The following is a 16,038-nucleotide window of genomic DNA, read 5'->3' on the forward strand; positions in this document are numbered from 1 at the left end:
AGAATTTTTTTTGCTAGTGGCTTTACGTCGCACCGACACAGGTAAGTCTTATGGCGACGATAGGATAGGAAAGGCCTAGGAGTTGGAATTGGCCATGGCCTTAATTAAGGTACAGCTCAAGCATTTGCCTAGTGTGAAAATGGGAAACCATGGAAAACCATCTTCAGGGTTGCCGACAGTGCGATTCGAATCCACTATCTTCCGGATGCAAGTTCACAGCCGCACGCCTCTAACCGCATGGCCAACTCGCCCGGTCGAAAGTAAAGTAGGAGAAACATTTTTATCTAGCAGAACCCAGATTAATTCGATTTTAAAATCCAAAGAACGTTTAAAATGAGTGGACAACTTGGAAAATGACCTTAATTTATTTTATGAAAACGAAACAAAGTCAATTTTTTAAAGCAAAGTAAAAGGTTAGGCACAAAGTTTGAAGTAATGTACTGCAGTGTAAAAGTGTGAATAAACTGCAGTAACCTATGCTTTAAGTCACATACATTTTTTTTCTCAAGTTAAAAAAAAATATGATTGAAAATTGCCTCCCTAATTTAAGCTACCACCCCTCTAAAGGACCATATCTTTGCGGAACAGTCAATGGTCGCTTACAGGTTTTACTGTATCTGAATTTACAGTACTGTAATAATTGGCGCAGTGGATTTCTTTAACGCGTCGGAAAACCATACAAAGTAGTAGTTGCACTTAAATACTTTCAAATCCCTCTGATCTCTACCGGAACCGAACCCAGGAAACTGAAAACAGGACAAAGACTAACCGAATGCGACATTACAGTAGACCAACTTAAAATTGTACATATCTGACTAGTCAATTAACACAGAAAATTCCTTCATCACTGTAAATTGTAAAATAGGTATTCGATATCTAGCTTTCCTGATTCCTGGTTTTCCTTATTATCAAACTACCAGTAGGCCTGCTGTGTGAGTTATGTAACTCTCGCGTAAAGTGGTACTTTTTTGCCTGAGTGCAAAGAAGTTAACGGTGCACAATTTGCATACATAATTTGATTTCTTCTTCTTCTTCTTCTTCTTCTTCTTCTTCTTCTTCTGTGAATCTGTCTCGAGACAGGTATCAAGTGGACATCCTACATGATTCTCTGTCCTGAGCATCTTGTTTCAGTTGTTCATACCTTCCAACTTGCTTGACATCTGTTAATATTCCAAACCTTCTTCTTTCTCTTCCTCTTCTTGAATCTAGTTTTCCCTCCCAATCAGGGCATTTTCTTCTTCCCCGTTGTTTTCATCAGGTGTCTAGTCTCTCCTACTCTTCTTAGCACCTCATCACTCCTCGCTTTACCTCTCCGCATTCCTTTTCCCATTCGGCTCCACAACTATATTTCAAAACTTCCCAAACAGTTTGTATCTTTCTTTCTTAAAATCCATGTTTCAGCTCCGTATGACACAACACTCCACCCCTGTGTAAGTGGTCCCCAACAGCCTCTTCGCAAGGTAGATGAGCGGGTAGAGGAAAGTGCACGCTCTTGTCCTTATTATTATTATTATTGTTGTTGTATGTCCGTCGCGCCCTTCTCGATCCGCCAGCCAGCTACACGCGTGCCAGTGTGTTATTCTTCGAGCCTTGACGCGCAGCCCTCAGTGCGCGTGCCTGGAACGTTGTGTGTGCTATAAAAAGGAGCTCCTAGCCTGTCCAGGCCCACTGACCCCGGTGTCCAGCTCTAGAATACACCCTACTTCGAGCACGGAGGCTACTCTTGAAAATGTGCTTCGGCCAGGTGGACTGAATTTCTGGCAGCAAGAGGTCTCACCTCTGGTCACCGCTCCTCTTGCTTGTTCCACTGTCCATGTCCAGTCTTACCATTATATGCCACTATCATTCCCTAGCTAATGCAAGCTCCCATTATCAACTTAGTTTCGCTAAGTAAGAACTCTTCAGTCATTGAACTTACGTTAATGAACTCAGACACTTCAACAAGGAAGGATTCTCTGAGATATTTACGTCAGTGCTTCTGATAGTTTTCGACTATCAAGAACTTTTCATGTCACAAGGACTATCTTTCCGAGATAGTAGTGAATGTGAATACTCCAACGTGTATATAGTGTACAAAAGACAGACTCTTTCTCCAAATTCATAGTTCATTTTGCTTCGAGATAACTTTCAGTTTTGTTAGTGTAAATATTGTAATTTTACATGTGAAGCAAATAAAGAAGTTGTGTTTTTGTAAACCCAACCTTGTTTACAACAATTATTATTATTATTATTATTATTATTATTATTATTATTATTATTATTGTTAGAGCCACATCTCCAAGGCCTCTATTTTTCATTGAGTAAATTAAATTCCATGTTTCAACACCGTAATAGTTTTCCCACTTTGTTGGCCAGTGAGGGACCTCATCCGAATTTTCCATTGATCGTTACGATGATACAGATATATGTGTATTACCGGACTCTCTCAACAAGTTTTTGGTCAATTACAAGATAAATAATTTCGTGTGGCTATTTCTAGCCGAGTGCAGCCCTTGTAAGGCAGACCCTCCCATGATGGTAGGTGGCATCAGCCACGTGTAGGTAACTGCGTGTTATTGTGGTGGAGGATAGTGTTATGTGTGGTGTGTGAGTTGCAGGGATGTTGGGGACAGCACAAACACCCAGCCCCCGGGCCATTGGAATTAACCAATGAAGTTTAAAATCCCCGCCCAGGCCGGGAATCGAACCTGGGACCCTCTGAACAGAAGGCCAGTACGCTGACCATTCAGCCAACGAGTCGGACAATTACAAGATGATATGTAGGCATAACGTTTTTGCTTATTATTATTATTATTATTATTATTATTGTTGTTGTTGTTGTTGTTGTTGTTGTTGTTACGGGATTACCCTGGAGCGCAGAGCTGAAAGAAGGTGCCGGGGTGAATGGGTCTAACTACAAATCAAGAATTGAATTTAAAACTTAAACTGAAGGTTATATTTTCAGAACTTCACACATGACAAGATTTTATGACAATATTGCAGGTACAAGTAGCAATCATTGAACAATATTGGGAAAAATCCAAGATTAGTGGTTTTAACAGATCATGGGCTTCAAGCCCTCGCTTCACTTTTCCTGAGCTCCTAGTTCAAATTTACAAAGAGCACAAATTTACTCAAGTGCACAAATCCCACAATACATGTAGCACTTGCTCCCTAAATTACAATGTCAGACCTCCCAGAGAAACTTTTACAACACTTGAAAAAGAGGTAATGTGTTCTCAGGTTCCAAGCCTACTCAAGGCAACATAGCATGAAACTCTAATAATCTCTGGCCTTGCCAGGCACTATTTAAAAAATAGAAAACTTATTACACAGAGGTATCTAGTACCCAACCTACAGGGCCTTAGTGAAAAAGAACAGGTTAAATAAACGGCCCGAGTACAATTTGAATGGAGTCGAAGACTGAGCTCCAAAAACTTAAAACCTACAGGGTGCTTGGCCGACAAACAGGGGCTATTCCCAAACTACTGGAAATAACTTTAATACATTGCAGAAACAAGACGTGGCACCTCAAACCAAGATGAATGGGAGCTCGAGAGGGTACATCACTCCCTATCCCCGATTTACAGTTAAAGATTTTATGAAGTCATTAGATTAGCCGGCAGAAAGTTACATTTTTAGAAAAGAAGGTTACATAATAAAATTGATGATTCGGACGTTTCCCTCGGGTTAAACTGCGGAGCTAGCAAGAAAGAAAGAAGTTATGTGGCCATTACCTGGTAGAAGTTCTAGCAGCTGACGAAGAGGCCTCCCGCCTCCTGCTTGACACACACACTCAGTAAGATGACGATCAATTGGCCAAGGGACGTGAAAATCCGCAGTTTATGAACCCTCGGGAAAAGTTCGAGACCATTCAGGATTAAACTAGCCACACCCTCTCAATTTTATTGGTTAATTTGAAAGTTACACTCAAAATAAAAGAAGAAGACTGTGATTGGTAGGAAACAAGGTTCTTAAACAGTACTAAAGGTTGGGCCCAACGCGAGCCGAGCTGCTATTGGTTAACGAAATGACGTCACAGTAGGAGCAAAGCAGCCGAGCCCAGAGCGCGCAAATCAGTAGGAATCTCATAATATCAGCAAACATTACAGTTTCTCAGAACGAATTGCAAACCAGACATAAAGATTACTGCTGTTGTAAGATTGAAAAGAGTGCAGCATAGTAACTTTTCATTATTTCCATTACGAATAAGGCGTAAATGTAACGTGACGGCACACTGACCAACGCTTGAAATTTATTAACATTTCGAATTTCCTCTATTTAGTTTGAGGAAGGTTACGCGCTTTCAAATCTGTAAACATAAATATTTAGATATATGAAATCTTTGTCATATTAAATCTTCACAGCAGAAATTCCGTGATGGAACTACCGTATGTTAACATACGATATACTAACTTACTTCCGCAGGTATCGATTTTAAAGCTGAACACATATTATAAGAGCAGCAGAAGAAAGTTCATATTCGAAACCATGCATAGATAGTCCTGGAAAACCTACAACCTGGTTTCCAGTCTTTGACCGGGTCAGGGATGTAATGAATGAACCATATATAGGCTATTATTACAATGGGGTCGCCACTCTCAAAGTGATTTATTAATGACTGATAAATGCTATGAAACGATAATGGAGAGTGTTGCTGGAATGAAAGATGACAGGGAAAACCGGAGTACCCGGAGAAAAACGTGTCCCGCCTCCACTTTGACCAGCACAAATCTCACATGGAGTGACCGCAATTTGAACTACGGTATCCAGTGGTGAGAAGCCGACGCGCTGCCGCCTGAGCCACGGAGGCTCCGCATAGATAGTCTACTTTTTAAAAATTAAACAATAAGAAAGAACAGGAAAAACACTTCATTAGAGCACAGTCCTACCTGTGAGATTAGATGTCATGAAGTGGTTGCTTTTGAAGATGAAATCCACTGTCGTGCCTTTCGCCGATGATCTGCTATGGAATTTTTAGTTCTTGTCCGAATGTTCATTTGTCGTATGCGTATAAATATTCTCGTTCTAACATACATTTTAAATATTTCTGGTGGTACAGCGGGGAATTTACTGCTAATTATTTGACACACTTTGCGTATAATATTAGGTATGCGCCACAGTTCAGCACGTCCGTGAGTGTCCCTGAAAATTAACTCAAATTCCTTTATTGGTTTAGCATTCAAACGATGGAACGAGTAGACCTCCCCGAGATAACATTTCTATCCATCCCAAAGGGGCTGTACCAGAAGAAATGGAAATCATTTTCCCAGTGGGACTTCGCATTGAACTGTCATATTTTCTTTCGCGGTCGGCGATGTAGCCGGCGAGGTACCGAAATTCCTCTGCTGAACAATCAGGTGTCGCTGTAGATTGCGGTGAATCTCTTTTTTGCGTCGCACCGACACAGATAGGTCTTATGGCGACGATAGGACAGGAAAGGCCTTGGAATGGTAAGGAAGCGTCCGTAGCCTTAATTAAGGTACAGCCCCAGCATTTGTCTGGTGTGAAAATTGGAAACCACGGAAAACCATCTTCAGGGCTGCCGACAGTGGGGTTCGAACCCACTATCTCCCGAATACTGTATACTGGCCGCAGTTAAGCGACTGCAGCTATCGAGTTCGGTCGGTGAATCATTAACCTGTTCACGCAACTAACGAAAAGAAAATAAGTGCACCCTACTGCACGAAACACAGCAACTTAACAGAGATCTCACAGAAACGAACTACGACACACACACTACGCAAAATACAGTAGGCCACTATATAAATCAACAGCAATGTACGGAAAGAAATTACGTATAGTCATTACGTGGAAATCCTTTCTTTATAAGACAGACATATATAAACAACGAAATGAGATACACGTGCGGTTGTATGCTACACAGTCACGGTGCTCCTGTGATGACGTCACGAGCAGGACGAGGGAAAACTAACATCTACTGCGCAACCAATCTGGGCCACCCGTGGGTAGAAAATTAATTACAGAAATTATTATTTGGTTGGATTCAAAACTGGCGGAAAGAAAAGATAAATATTGCCAACCCAAAAATTAATGAGCATCAATTAGTAAAAAAACTTATGAATACAAAACTTCATTAAATCAAAAGTTCATAGTTTTTAGTAGTGACCTCTATGGAAGAATGTCCAAACTTCTTGATGAATGGCAAACAAAACAAGTAGAAATACAGTCAGTTCAGGAAACTTCACAATAACCAAATTACATCTTATTTCTGTGGTGACATCTTCTGAGTAAATTTATAAGTTGGTGCAGGTTCAGTTTCACTGTTTCACCAGTAGAGGAGTTCTTTTAGGCGCTAGATTTAAATGCGCGGCGTTGGAGTGTACCTCCCGGTATTATTATTAATATTATTTGTCCTTTTCCTTGCATATAGCCATTCAACTCTTGCGGCGAAGTATGACTGACAACAGCAATAGCTACGGTGTTGTCAAGTTTAACCTTCCAACCTTCTGCTAGAGTAGACCGTGCTCAAGTACATACATTCAGTGACTTGTCTATGACCGCTGACACTTTATTTCCTTTGCTGGACTGTGAAGCATACTTCTAGAAAAGCTGCCTTCATTTTTAGTCTCAGATGTCGACAGCTGTATGTCGATAAGCACTAAAGATCACGAACGCAGGTTGATGAACTTGGAAGGCAGCCAAGCTTGAGATAAGAACAGTTCTAAACCTTACCGGCAGCAGTTCATTATCTGTTTCGGCAGTGCCTCACACACGATCCCGGGCGGACACAACGTAATATTTCAACATGTTGTAAACATGTATTTGTTTCCATTCTCGTTGTAAATGAAAACTGTTGAAATCCCGTAGACGTAACGGAATTTATCTGCGATATGTCTTGCTGGAAGATTAGTTACACATTTTTGAAAATCACAAAGACTGCAAAGGCATCGACCACGCTTCGTGAGAAGGTTTCAGCGGCATTTTCTACGAGGATTAACGGGAGATTCGAAAACTACCCATCTTCTCAGTTTGTAGATTATTACAAGGCTATTGCCCACTTGGCTTTATAGAAACTGAAAATAATAATTACCACTCATAAGACGTCTCTAATATTGCTTACCGAGCTCGATAGCTGCAGTCGCTTAAGTGCGGCCAGCATCCAATAATCGGGAGATAGTGGGTTCGAGCCCCACTGTCAGCAGCCTTGAAGATGGTTTTCCGTGGTTTCCCATTTTCACACCAGGAAAATTCTGGGGCTGTACCTTAATTAAGGCCACGGCCGCTTCCTTCCTATTCCTAGGCCTTTCCTATCCCATCGTCGCCATAAGACCTATCTGTGTCGGTGTGACGTAAAGCAAATAACAAACAGCAGAATATTACTTGTCCCTTAATCATAAAGAATCATGGCTTTGCTATTTGGCCAGGCTAGTCTAATGGCCTTTGAACCCCGTGATTGCGAAGGCAGTATTATCTAATTCTGTGTTACCTTGTTCAGTCTATAGAACATTATTTTTACAATAAATTGTTAAGTCGCACCGTCAAGGGACGCGACGATGTGATATTAGAGTACTAGGACTGGGAAAGAAGCAGCCGTGACCTTAATAAAAGTCCAGTCCCAACATTCGCACGGTGTGAAAATGGTAAACCATGGAAATCCATCTTCAGGGCTGCCGACAGTGGGCCACGAACCCACTATCTCTCGAATTCAATCTGACAGATACGCGACCCTAACCGTACGGCCCAAATGGCCAAAGTGCTTTCCGGTCGAAATAGAACCAGGAACTCTATAAAAACATCGAAAACTTATGACGACGATGAGGAAAAGAAAACTGATCTTTCATAAATACATTAAAAGGATGAGTCAAGAGAGATTGGCCAACAAAATACTCCTTCTGCAAGAAAAGTGAAAAAAACCAGCATGGACGGCTTACGCAGGAGTACAAAGACCTGGCAGAAGTGCATGTCAAGGAGAAAGAACTACGGGGCAGAACAACGTTTAGAAAAAAGTTTGCGGGAATGAGGAATGCACACGAGAAGCCACTGGCCAAACCACGGAACATCTCGGTGGAATAACGAGAACAGAGAAGCGAACGACCACGGCCGACTGGATCCCTCGCTGCACTCCTTGTACTAACGACACGGATTTTTGGCGAAAGTGCCAAGAGAAGGGCATTAGTCTGCGTGACAGAAGAGCAGGTAGACTGTTTAAATGTGGCCTACAGATGGCCGTACCGATGAACGATGAATATTATTATTATTAATTATTAATTATTATTATTAGTAATTAATAATTAATTAATAATATTATTAATTATTAATTAATTAGTATAATAATTATTAATTAACAATAATTAATAATAATAATAATAATAATAATAATAATAATAATAATAATTAGGAGTTTCCCGCTGGCTCCGCCCGCAATGTGCAAAGTATGGTGTTGTTCGTTACCCTCCTCACGGATGTATTTGCAAAGTTCCGACTTAATGAAATAAAGCACATGATCTGCTGCGGTAATAGAATGTAATATTATGTCAACAAAACACTTGAAAATACATCACACAAAGAAATTGAATTAAACTTTCCTTGGAACAACACTAGGCGCTAAATTGTTGAAAAGTCCTTGAAAGATCTTCGTCATGGAGACAAATGTACTCATAAGTTTTCTCAGAATCTACCAATTTAAGTAGTTATTACCTCAAAAGAAAGCGCTTGATCCACCGAGTGTTTTTAGACCAAAACGAAATGCGTACCTCAATTAGAACGAAAGATTTAATTGCTTCGATGAGAAAAGAAAAATGTTGAAGAAATGGGACGTCAAATAGAATGTGCACTCATAACTTTCCTCAGAATCAAGCAATTTCAATAGTTAAGAGCTGAAATGAAAGATCTTGATCCACTGAGTGTTCTTAGGTCAAAACGAACTCCGAATCTCAATTAGAGCCAAAGATATGATAGCTTCAAAGAGACAAAAAATTGAAAATCAAATAATTTTTTTTTTTGCTAGGGGCTTTACGTTTCACCGACACAGATAGGTCTTATGGCGACGATAAAAATCAAATAATTTGAGTAAGGCGAAAGTTAAGTGATTTATAGTGCCTGATGACAAATCTGTGCATGAATACCTTTCAGTTAAAAAAAAAAAAAAAAGGAAATCGACCGGATAGAATGGTTGTACTGACTGACTTTAGTTTTCATCATTTTTTTAATATATAGATAACTAGCAAGATACCCGTGCTTCGCTACGGTATTATACTGAAATTTATAATTGAATGCTTATTGTTTTAGATATATAATCCGCCGAAATTCGCGATCTGACTCGTTTTCTGCGAGAATCCACCAAAACTCCCGATCTGACTGGTTTTCTATTATTTTACGGCACGTTTCCTCCCATTTTTAAATCTTCCTTTCCAGCAATCGTTTTCGTACTTCCCGGGTTAGGCTCAGGTATTCCTCCCGGTCAGTTGGGCCCGTAAATCTTTGCCATCTTTTAATATAATCATTTTTAATATGGATAAAATCCTTCAGGAGATCCGGCGTGGTGTCATATTGGGTGCCTTGGCGGCACTGAACCCGCGGCCGGACTGCATTCTTAGTCATTACCCGTCCAGGAGCCGTTTCCAGCGCGGTCCGCACATTTGACGACGGTCCGGATTATTATTATTATTATTATTATTATTATTACTATTATGTGTTGCTGGAATGGCTGATGACAGGAAAAACCTGAGTATCCGGAGAAAAACCTGTCCCGCCACCGTTTTGTCCAGCACGAATGTCACATGGAGTGACCGGGATTTGAACCACGGAACCCAGCTGTGAGAGGCCGGCGCGCTGCCGCCTGAGCAACGGAGGGTCCTTATAAGTACATTAATAACAGCTAAAATCAATTGGTCTCACCTCCTTCTACATCCCACTGCCGTTAAGTTTATTTACCGCCACCCCCCCCCCCCCAAATTAATGCTTGTTTCTTTATGTTTAAGGGAGATTCCAAACACCAATGTTCACGTCTATTACCTTCAGTTTTGAGATATAAGTATCCCAATAAAAATAATTTACTTTCTGCACTTCATATCACAATACTCCCCCCCCCCCCAAGTGAATTTTCCCGCAAAAAATACTTGTTTCTTTAATAGTAAAGGATCTTCTTAAATACCAATTATCACCACTCTAACCTCTTCAGTTTTTGATTTATGTGTCCTCATGAAAGGAATTCAACTCCTTTACACTCCCGCCCTCCAAGATGGTTTCCCCACCAAAACGCGCTTTTCTTTGTTCTTAATGGAGATCCAAATACGAATTTTCACGTCTGTAACAACTTTAGTTTTTATTAGATGTATGTATTCTCATACAATTAAGCCAATTAATTTTTCAATTCTTCCCCCCCCCCGCCCCTTCATTGGATTTTCCGAGAATACGTGTATCTTTACTTTTAAAGCAGATTGCAAATATCAAATTTCACGTATGTAACGTCTTCATTTTTGTGATATCAGTAGCCTAATTAAAAGAATTCAACACCATTTTCAGTCACTTTTACCACCCCCCTCCACCCAAGTGGTATTTCCGAAAACTAAAAACACACGTTTCTTTATGTTTAATAGAGATAAAAAATACCTTCACTTCTGTAACATGTTAAGTTTTTTTAGATATACTGTAAAAATTCTCATTTTAAAATTTCACCCCTTTTGAGTTCCCCTTACGTGGAGTTTCCATAAACAAATCACCCATGTTTATTTACATTTACAGGAGATTCCAAACACCCACTTTTTACGTCTGCAACATTTTACGTTTCCAAGATATTCTGTAGATATAGTCTTTCAAAAAATTCACCCCAATTTGTCACTCCTGTTTAACCGCCATTAATTGGATTTCCCAAAAACTAAGAATTACGTGTTTCTTTATTTTTAAAGGAGATCCCATATACACATTTTCAGTTCTGTAATATCTTTCGTTTCTGAGATATATGTATCCCCATTAAAGGCATTCAACCCATTTTTCACCCCTTTTAAACCCCTCCTATTAGGATTTACAGGAAATAAAAAAATACGTGTTCCTTTATTTTTAGAGGAGATTCTAACTACCAATTTTTACATCTGTAAATTTTAAAGTTTTAAGATGTAGACGCACTCATTTTAAAAAATTCACCCCCCCTTTTCACCCCCCAATATTTGGATTGTCCAAAAACGAAAAAAATACGTGTTTCTTTACTTTTAAAGTAGATCCAAAATACCAATTTTCAGGTCTGTAATATCTTCAGGTTCTGAAATATAAGTAGCCTCATTAAAGGCATTCAACCCATTTTTCACCCTTTTACACCCTTCCTATGGGGATTTTCCGAAAACAAAAGAATACGTGTTTCTTTATTTTTAAAGGAGATTCTAATTACCAATTTTTACATCTATAAACTTTAAAAGTTTTGAGATATAGATACACTCATTTAAAAAAATCACCCCCTTTTCACCCCCCCCCCCATAATTGGATTTTCCACAAACAAAAAAATACGTGTGTCTTTATTTTTAAAGAAGATCCCAAACACCAATTTTCAGGTCTGTAATATCTTCAGGTTCTGAAATATAAGTAGACTCATGAAATGCATTCGACCCCTTTTTCAACCTTTTCCACCCTTCCTATTAGGATTTTCCGAAAACAAAATATACGTGTTTCTTTATCTTTAATGGAGATTCTAAATACCTATTTTTACACCTATAACCTTTAAAAGTTTTGAGATATAGATACACTCATTTTAAAATATTACCTCTTTTTTACCCCCCTTAATTGGGTTTTCCAAAAACAAAAAATACGTGTTTCTTTATTTTTAAAGGAGATCCCAAACACCAATTTTCAGGTCTATAATATCCTCATTTTCTGAGATATAAGTAGCCTCATTAAAGGCATTCAACCCCTTTTTCACCCCTTTTCATACCTCCTATTGCGATTTTCCGAAAACAAAAAATACGTGTTTCTTTATTTTTAATGAAGATTCTAAATACCAATTTTTACATCTGCAAACTTTAAAAGTTTGGAGATATAGATTCACTAATATTAAAAATTCACCCCCTTTTCACCCTCCCATTAATTAGATTTTCCAAAAACAAAAAATACGTGTTTCTTTATTTTTAAAAGAGATCAAAAGTACCAATTTTCAGGTCTGTAATATCTTCAGTTTCTGAGATATAAGTACCGGTATCCTGATTAAAGGCATTCAACACATTTTCCCCCATTTTCACCCTTTTTCACCCCTCCTATTGGGAATTTCTGAAAACAAAAAAATATGTGTTTCCTTATTTTCAAAGAAGATTCTAAATACCAATTTTTACATTTGTAAACTTTTAAAGTTTTAAGATATAGGTCAATCATTTTAAAACTTCACCCCCCCCTTTTCACCCCCTTAGCAACGGAATATCCAAAAATCCTCTCTTAGAGAGCACCTACATCTTAATATGAATGCATCCCCAAAATTTCATTTCATTATGTCCAGTAGTTTTGGCTCGGCGATGATGAATCAGTCAGTCAGTCAGGACAAGCTATTTTATATATATATAGATAATGTTCTCCTCTGTGGTACAGTGGTTAGCGTGATTAGTTGCCACCCCCCGGAGGCTCAGGAGAGTTTTCCGGCTCTGACGAGGACTGGAACGGGATACCCTCATCCTTGGGAGGTCAACAGAGTAGAGCAGATTCGATTCCCTCCTCAGCCATTCTCGTAGTGGATTTCCGTGGTTTTCAACTTCTTCTCCAGGCAAATGCCGGGATGGTACCTAACTTAGGCAACGACAACATCCTTGTCCATCCCTTCCGATCTTTTCATCACCACACCAAGCCCCCTGTTCAGCACAGCAGATGAAGTCACCTAGACGAAGAACTTGGTCCTCCTTCCTAATTGTATTCCCGACCCAATGTCTCACGCTCCAGGACACTGCACTTACGGCGGTAGAGGTGGGTTCACCCGCTGAGTCCAAGGGCCAAACAAACTCTGACCGGTAAACGGATTAAGAAATAAGTATTTTAATTTACGGAGTATTTCTCTAAAACAACTATTACATACAATCCTTCGAGATGGGGCCTATCTTTTCTGGGCTGTACTTTCAGGCGTAATCCTAAAATTTTAGTACAGGCTAAGCTGAGTGCAAGTGTGAGGTGATCGCTGCCACCCGCTATCATTCAAACAGCATGAAGAACTTGGGAGGCAGTCACGCTTGAGGGACAAAAGTTCTGCATCTTGCTGGCATACAGCATTGTCAGTTTCCGTAGAGTAATGGTTATCTCGTGTGCCTCACACGCGCAAGGTCCCCGATTCGATCACGGGCAGAAACAGAGTAGCTTTTTAGCGGACATTCATCTTAATACATTTTAATACAGTGTATTTCCATAAAAAGGTCCGCCTCTGTAGTGTAGTGGTTGGTGTGATTAGCTGCCACCCCCGGAGGCCCGGGTTCGATTCCCAGCTCTGCCACGAAATTTGAAAAGTGGAACGAGGGATGGAAACGGATTCACTCAGCCTCGGAAGGTCAACTGAGTAGAGGTGGGTTCAATTCCCACCTCAGTCATCCTGGAAGTGGTTTTCCGTGGTTTCACACTTCTCCTCCAGGCAAATGCCGGGATGGTACCTAACTTAAGGCCACGGACGCTTCCTTCCCTCTTCCGTGTCTATCCCTTCCAATCTTCCCATCCCCCCGCAAGGCCACTGTTTAGCATAGCAGGTGAGGACGCCTGAGCGAGGTACTGGTCATCCTCCCCAGTTGTATCCCCCGAACCAGAATCTGAAATTCCAGGACACTGCCCTGGAGACGGTGGTGGTGGGATCCCTCGCTGAGTCCGAGGGAAAAACCGACTTTGGAGGGTAAACAGATAAAGAAAAGAAGAAGAAGTATTTCCCTAAAACAATTCTTAAATGCAATCCTTAGAGGTCGGCCTGTTTTCCTGTGCTGTAGTCGCAAGCGTAAGCTTAAAAATTTTCTTTCTTTTTAGTATAAGTCGAGGGTGAGCCAGTGACAGATGAGCACCCCGTTTCACACAAGCAAGATGAAAGAACTTTGGAGACAGCAAGCCGGGCTTGCGAGAGGCAAGTTTATCTTGTACTAGGAGGGGGGGCACAGTACGTTTCCGTAGTGTAGCGGTTATCACGTGCGCCTCACACGCGCAAGGTCCCCGGTTCGATCCCGGGCGGAAACACAATTTGTTTTTAACTTCCTTGTTAGGGAATGCTTGTTTCATTTCTCCATATGAATGATGAATTTGAAATAGGAGAGCGCTCCTGTTCGCAGCAAATTTATTATCTGGTACATCTCGGTGGAAGCGTATTTACAAACAACCTTGCCAACTAATAGACAGAATTTTTTTTTAGTGATTTGTGAAGTCACTATGTGTTTACGTTACTTAGATATGTTAGGGTCTGGGCTATATTTTGTCCTTGTTTTTGGTATATTACATATAGGCCATACATGCAAACAAATGCTCATATAAACACATAATGTAATCATGTCATTAAAGCATTCCTGACGTTACCATAAACATATAATTATACATGCTGTTCATGGTTTTCCATAATTTTTTTAAAATAGTGTTATTGGCTTTGCGTCCCACTAACTACTTTTGTGATTTTCGGAGACGCTGATGTGCCGCAATTAAGTCCCGCAGGAGTTCTTTTCATCATCATCATCTGTTTACCCTCCAGGTTCGCCTCAAGGGCCAGTGTCCTGGAGCTTCAGACTCTTGGTCGGGGGATACAACTGGGGAGTATGACCAGTACCTCGCCCAGGCGGCCTCACCTGCTATGCTGAACAGGGGCCTTGTGGAGGGATGGGAAGATTGGAAGGGATAGGCAAGGAAGAGGGTAGGAAGCGGCAGTGGCCTTAAGTTAGGTACCATCCCGGCATTCGCCTGGAGGAGAAGTGGGAAACCACGGAAAACCACTTCCAGGATGGCTGAGGTGGGAATCGAACCCACCTCTACTCAGTTGACCTCCCGAGGCTGAGTGGACCCCGTTCCAGCCCTCGTACCACTTTGAAAATTTCGTGGCAGAGCCGGGAATCGAACCCGGGCCTCCCGGGGTGGCAGCTAATCACGCTAACCACTACACCACAGAGGCGGACAGGAGTTCCTTTACGTGCCACTAAATCTAACATGGCGAGGCTGACGTTTTTGAGCCAGTATCGAACATGCCAAGCTGGGGTCAGTAGGCCAGTATCTCAACTTTCTGAGCCAAACAGCGCGGCTTTCCAACATTTAAAGGAAATTTTGGATCACTTATTTATTCATTAATGAAAGTAAAATTCCTTATTAATAGTATAATATAACATATTTAAACATCGTAGTCATAATTTATCATTATATGGTATTAACACAATAACGTGACTTTTTCAGTGTCATCACTATTATTGCGTGTTCCCTGTTGGTTCAGAAACAGAAACTGGACTACTCTCTCTAAAAGGTATTTGGAAGCTTCTATCATAAAGAATTTTGTTCGTGGCGCATTCGTTCCATATACAGTATCTACAAATATACAGTTATTTTCTTTAAGTGTCGATAGGATTTACTGGAACGAAAAATAATTCCTTCCCGCAGCTGACGAATTTGAGCACCATAAAAAATATATCAGTAGCTGGCACACCCAGATTATAAGCGTTCGATTCCCGGTCCTACCTCCCAAGTGGGTGGGGGCAGTAGAATAAAGCCCACAGTATCCCTTTCCTGTCATAAGAGGGGTTCATAAGTAGGGAGAGTGCGTTGGCGATCATGGGACACTTCGCTGAGTCCTGTCATTTCTTCCACTTATTGTGCCATTTTTCTCACGTTCCTTTAGACTATCCGACATCCCTACTCTCCGAGGCTCGGGTTCGATTCCCGGCTCTGCTCGAAATTTGAAAAGTGGTACGAAGGCTGGAACGGGGTTCACTCAGCCTCGGGAGGTCAACTGAGTAGAGTTGGGTTCGATTCCCACCTCAGCCATCCTCGAAGTGGTTTTCCGTGTTTTCCCACTTCTCCTCCAGGCAAATGCCGAGATGGTAGGCCTAACGTAAGGCCACAGCCGCTTCCTTCCCTTTTCCTTGTCTATCCCTTCCACACTTCCCAGCATAACAGGTGAGGCCGTCTGGGCGA

General features: G+C 40.9%; 1 non-coding gene across 1 annotated transcript; it reads left to right on the forward strand.

The window, feature by feature from the left end:
• Positions 1-14,039: 14,039 nt before the first annotated feature.
• TRNAV-CAC (transfer RNA valine (anticodon CAC)) lies at positions 14,040-14,112 on the forward strand. The gene has a single exon. It is a non-coding gene; the product is annotated as a tRNA-Val (tRNA).
• Positions 14,113-16,038: the final 1,926 nt, after the last annotated feature.

This window comes from Anabrus simplex, chromosome 7, assembly GCF_040414725.1.
Source record: "Anabrus simplex isolate iqAnaSimp1 chromosome 7, ASM4041472v1, whole genome shotgun sequence".
NCBI lineage: Eukaryota > Metazoa > Arthropoda > Insecta > Orthoptera > Tettigoniidae > Anabrus > Anabrus simplex.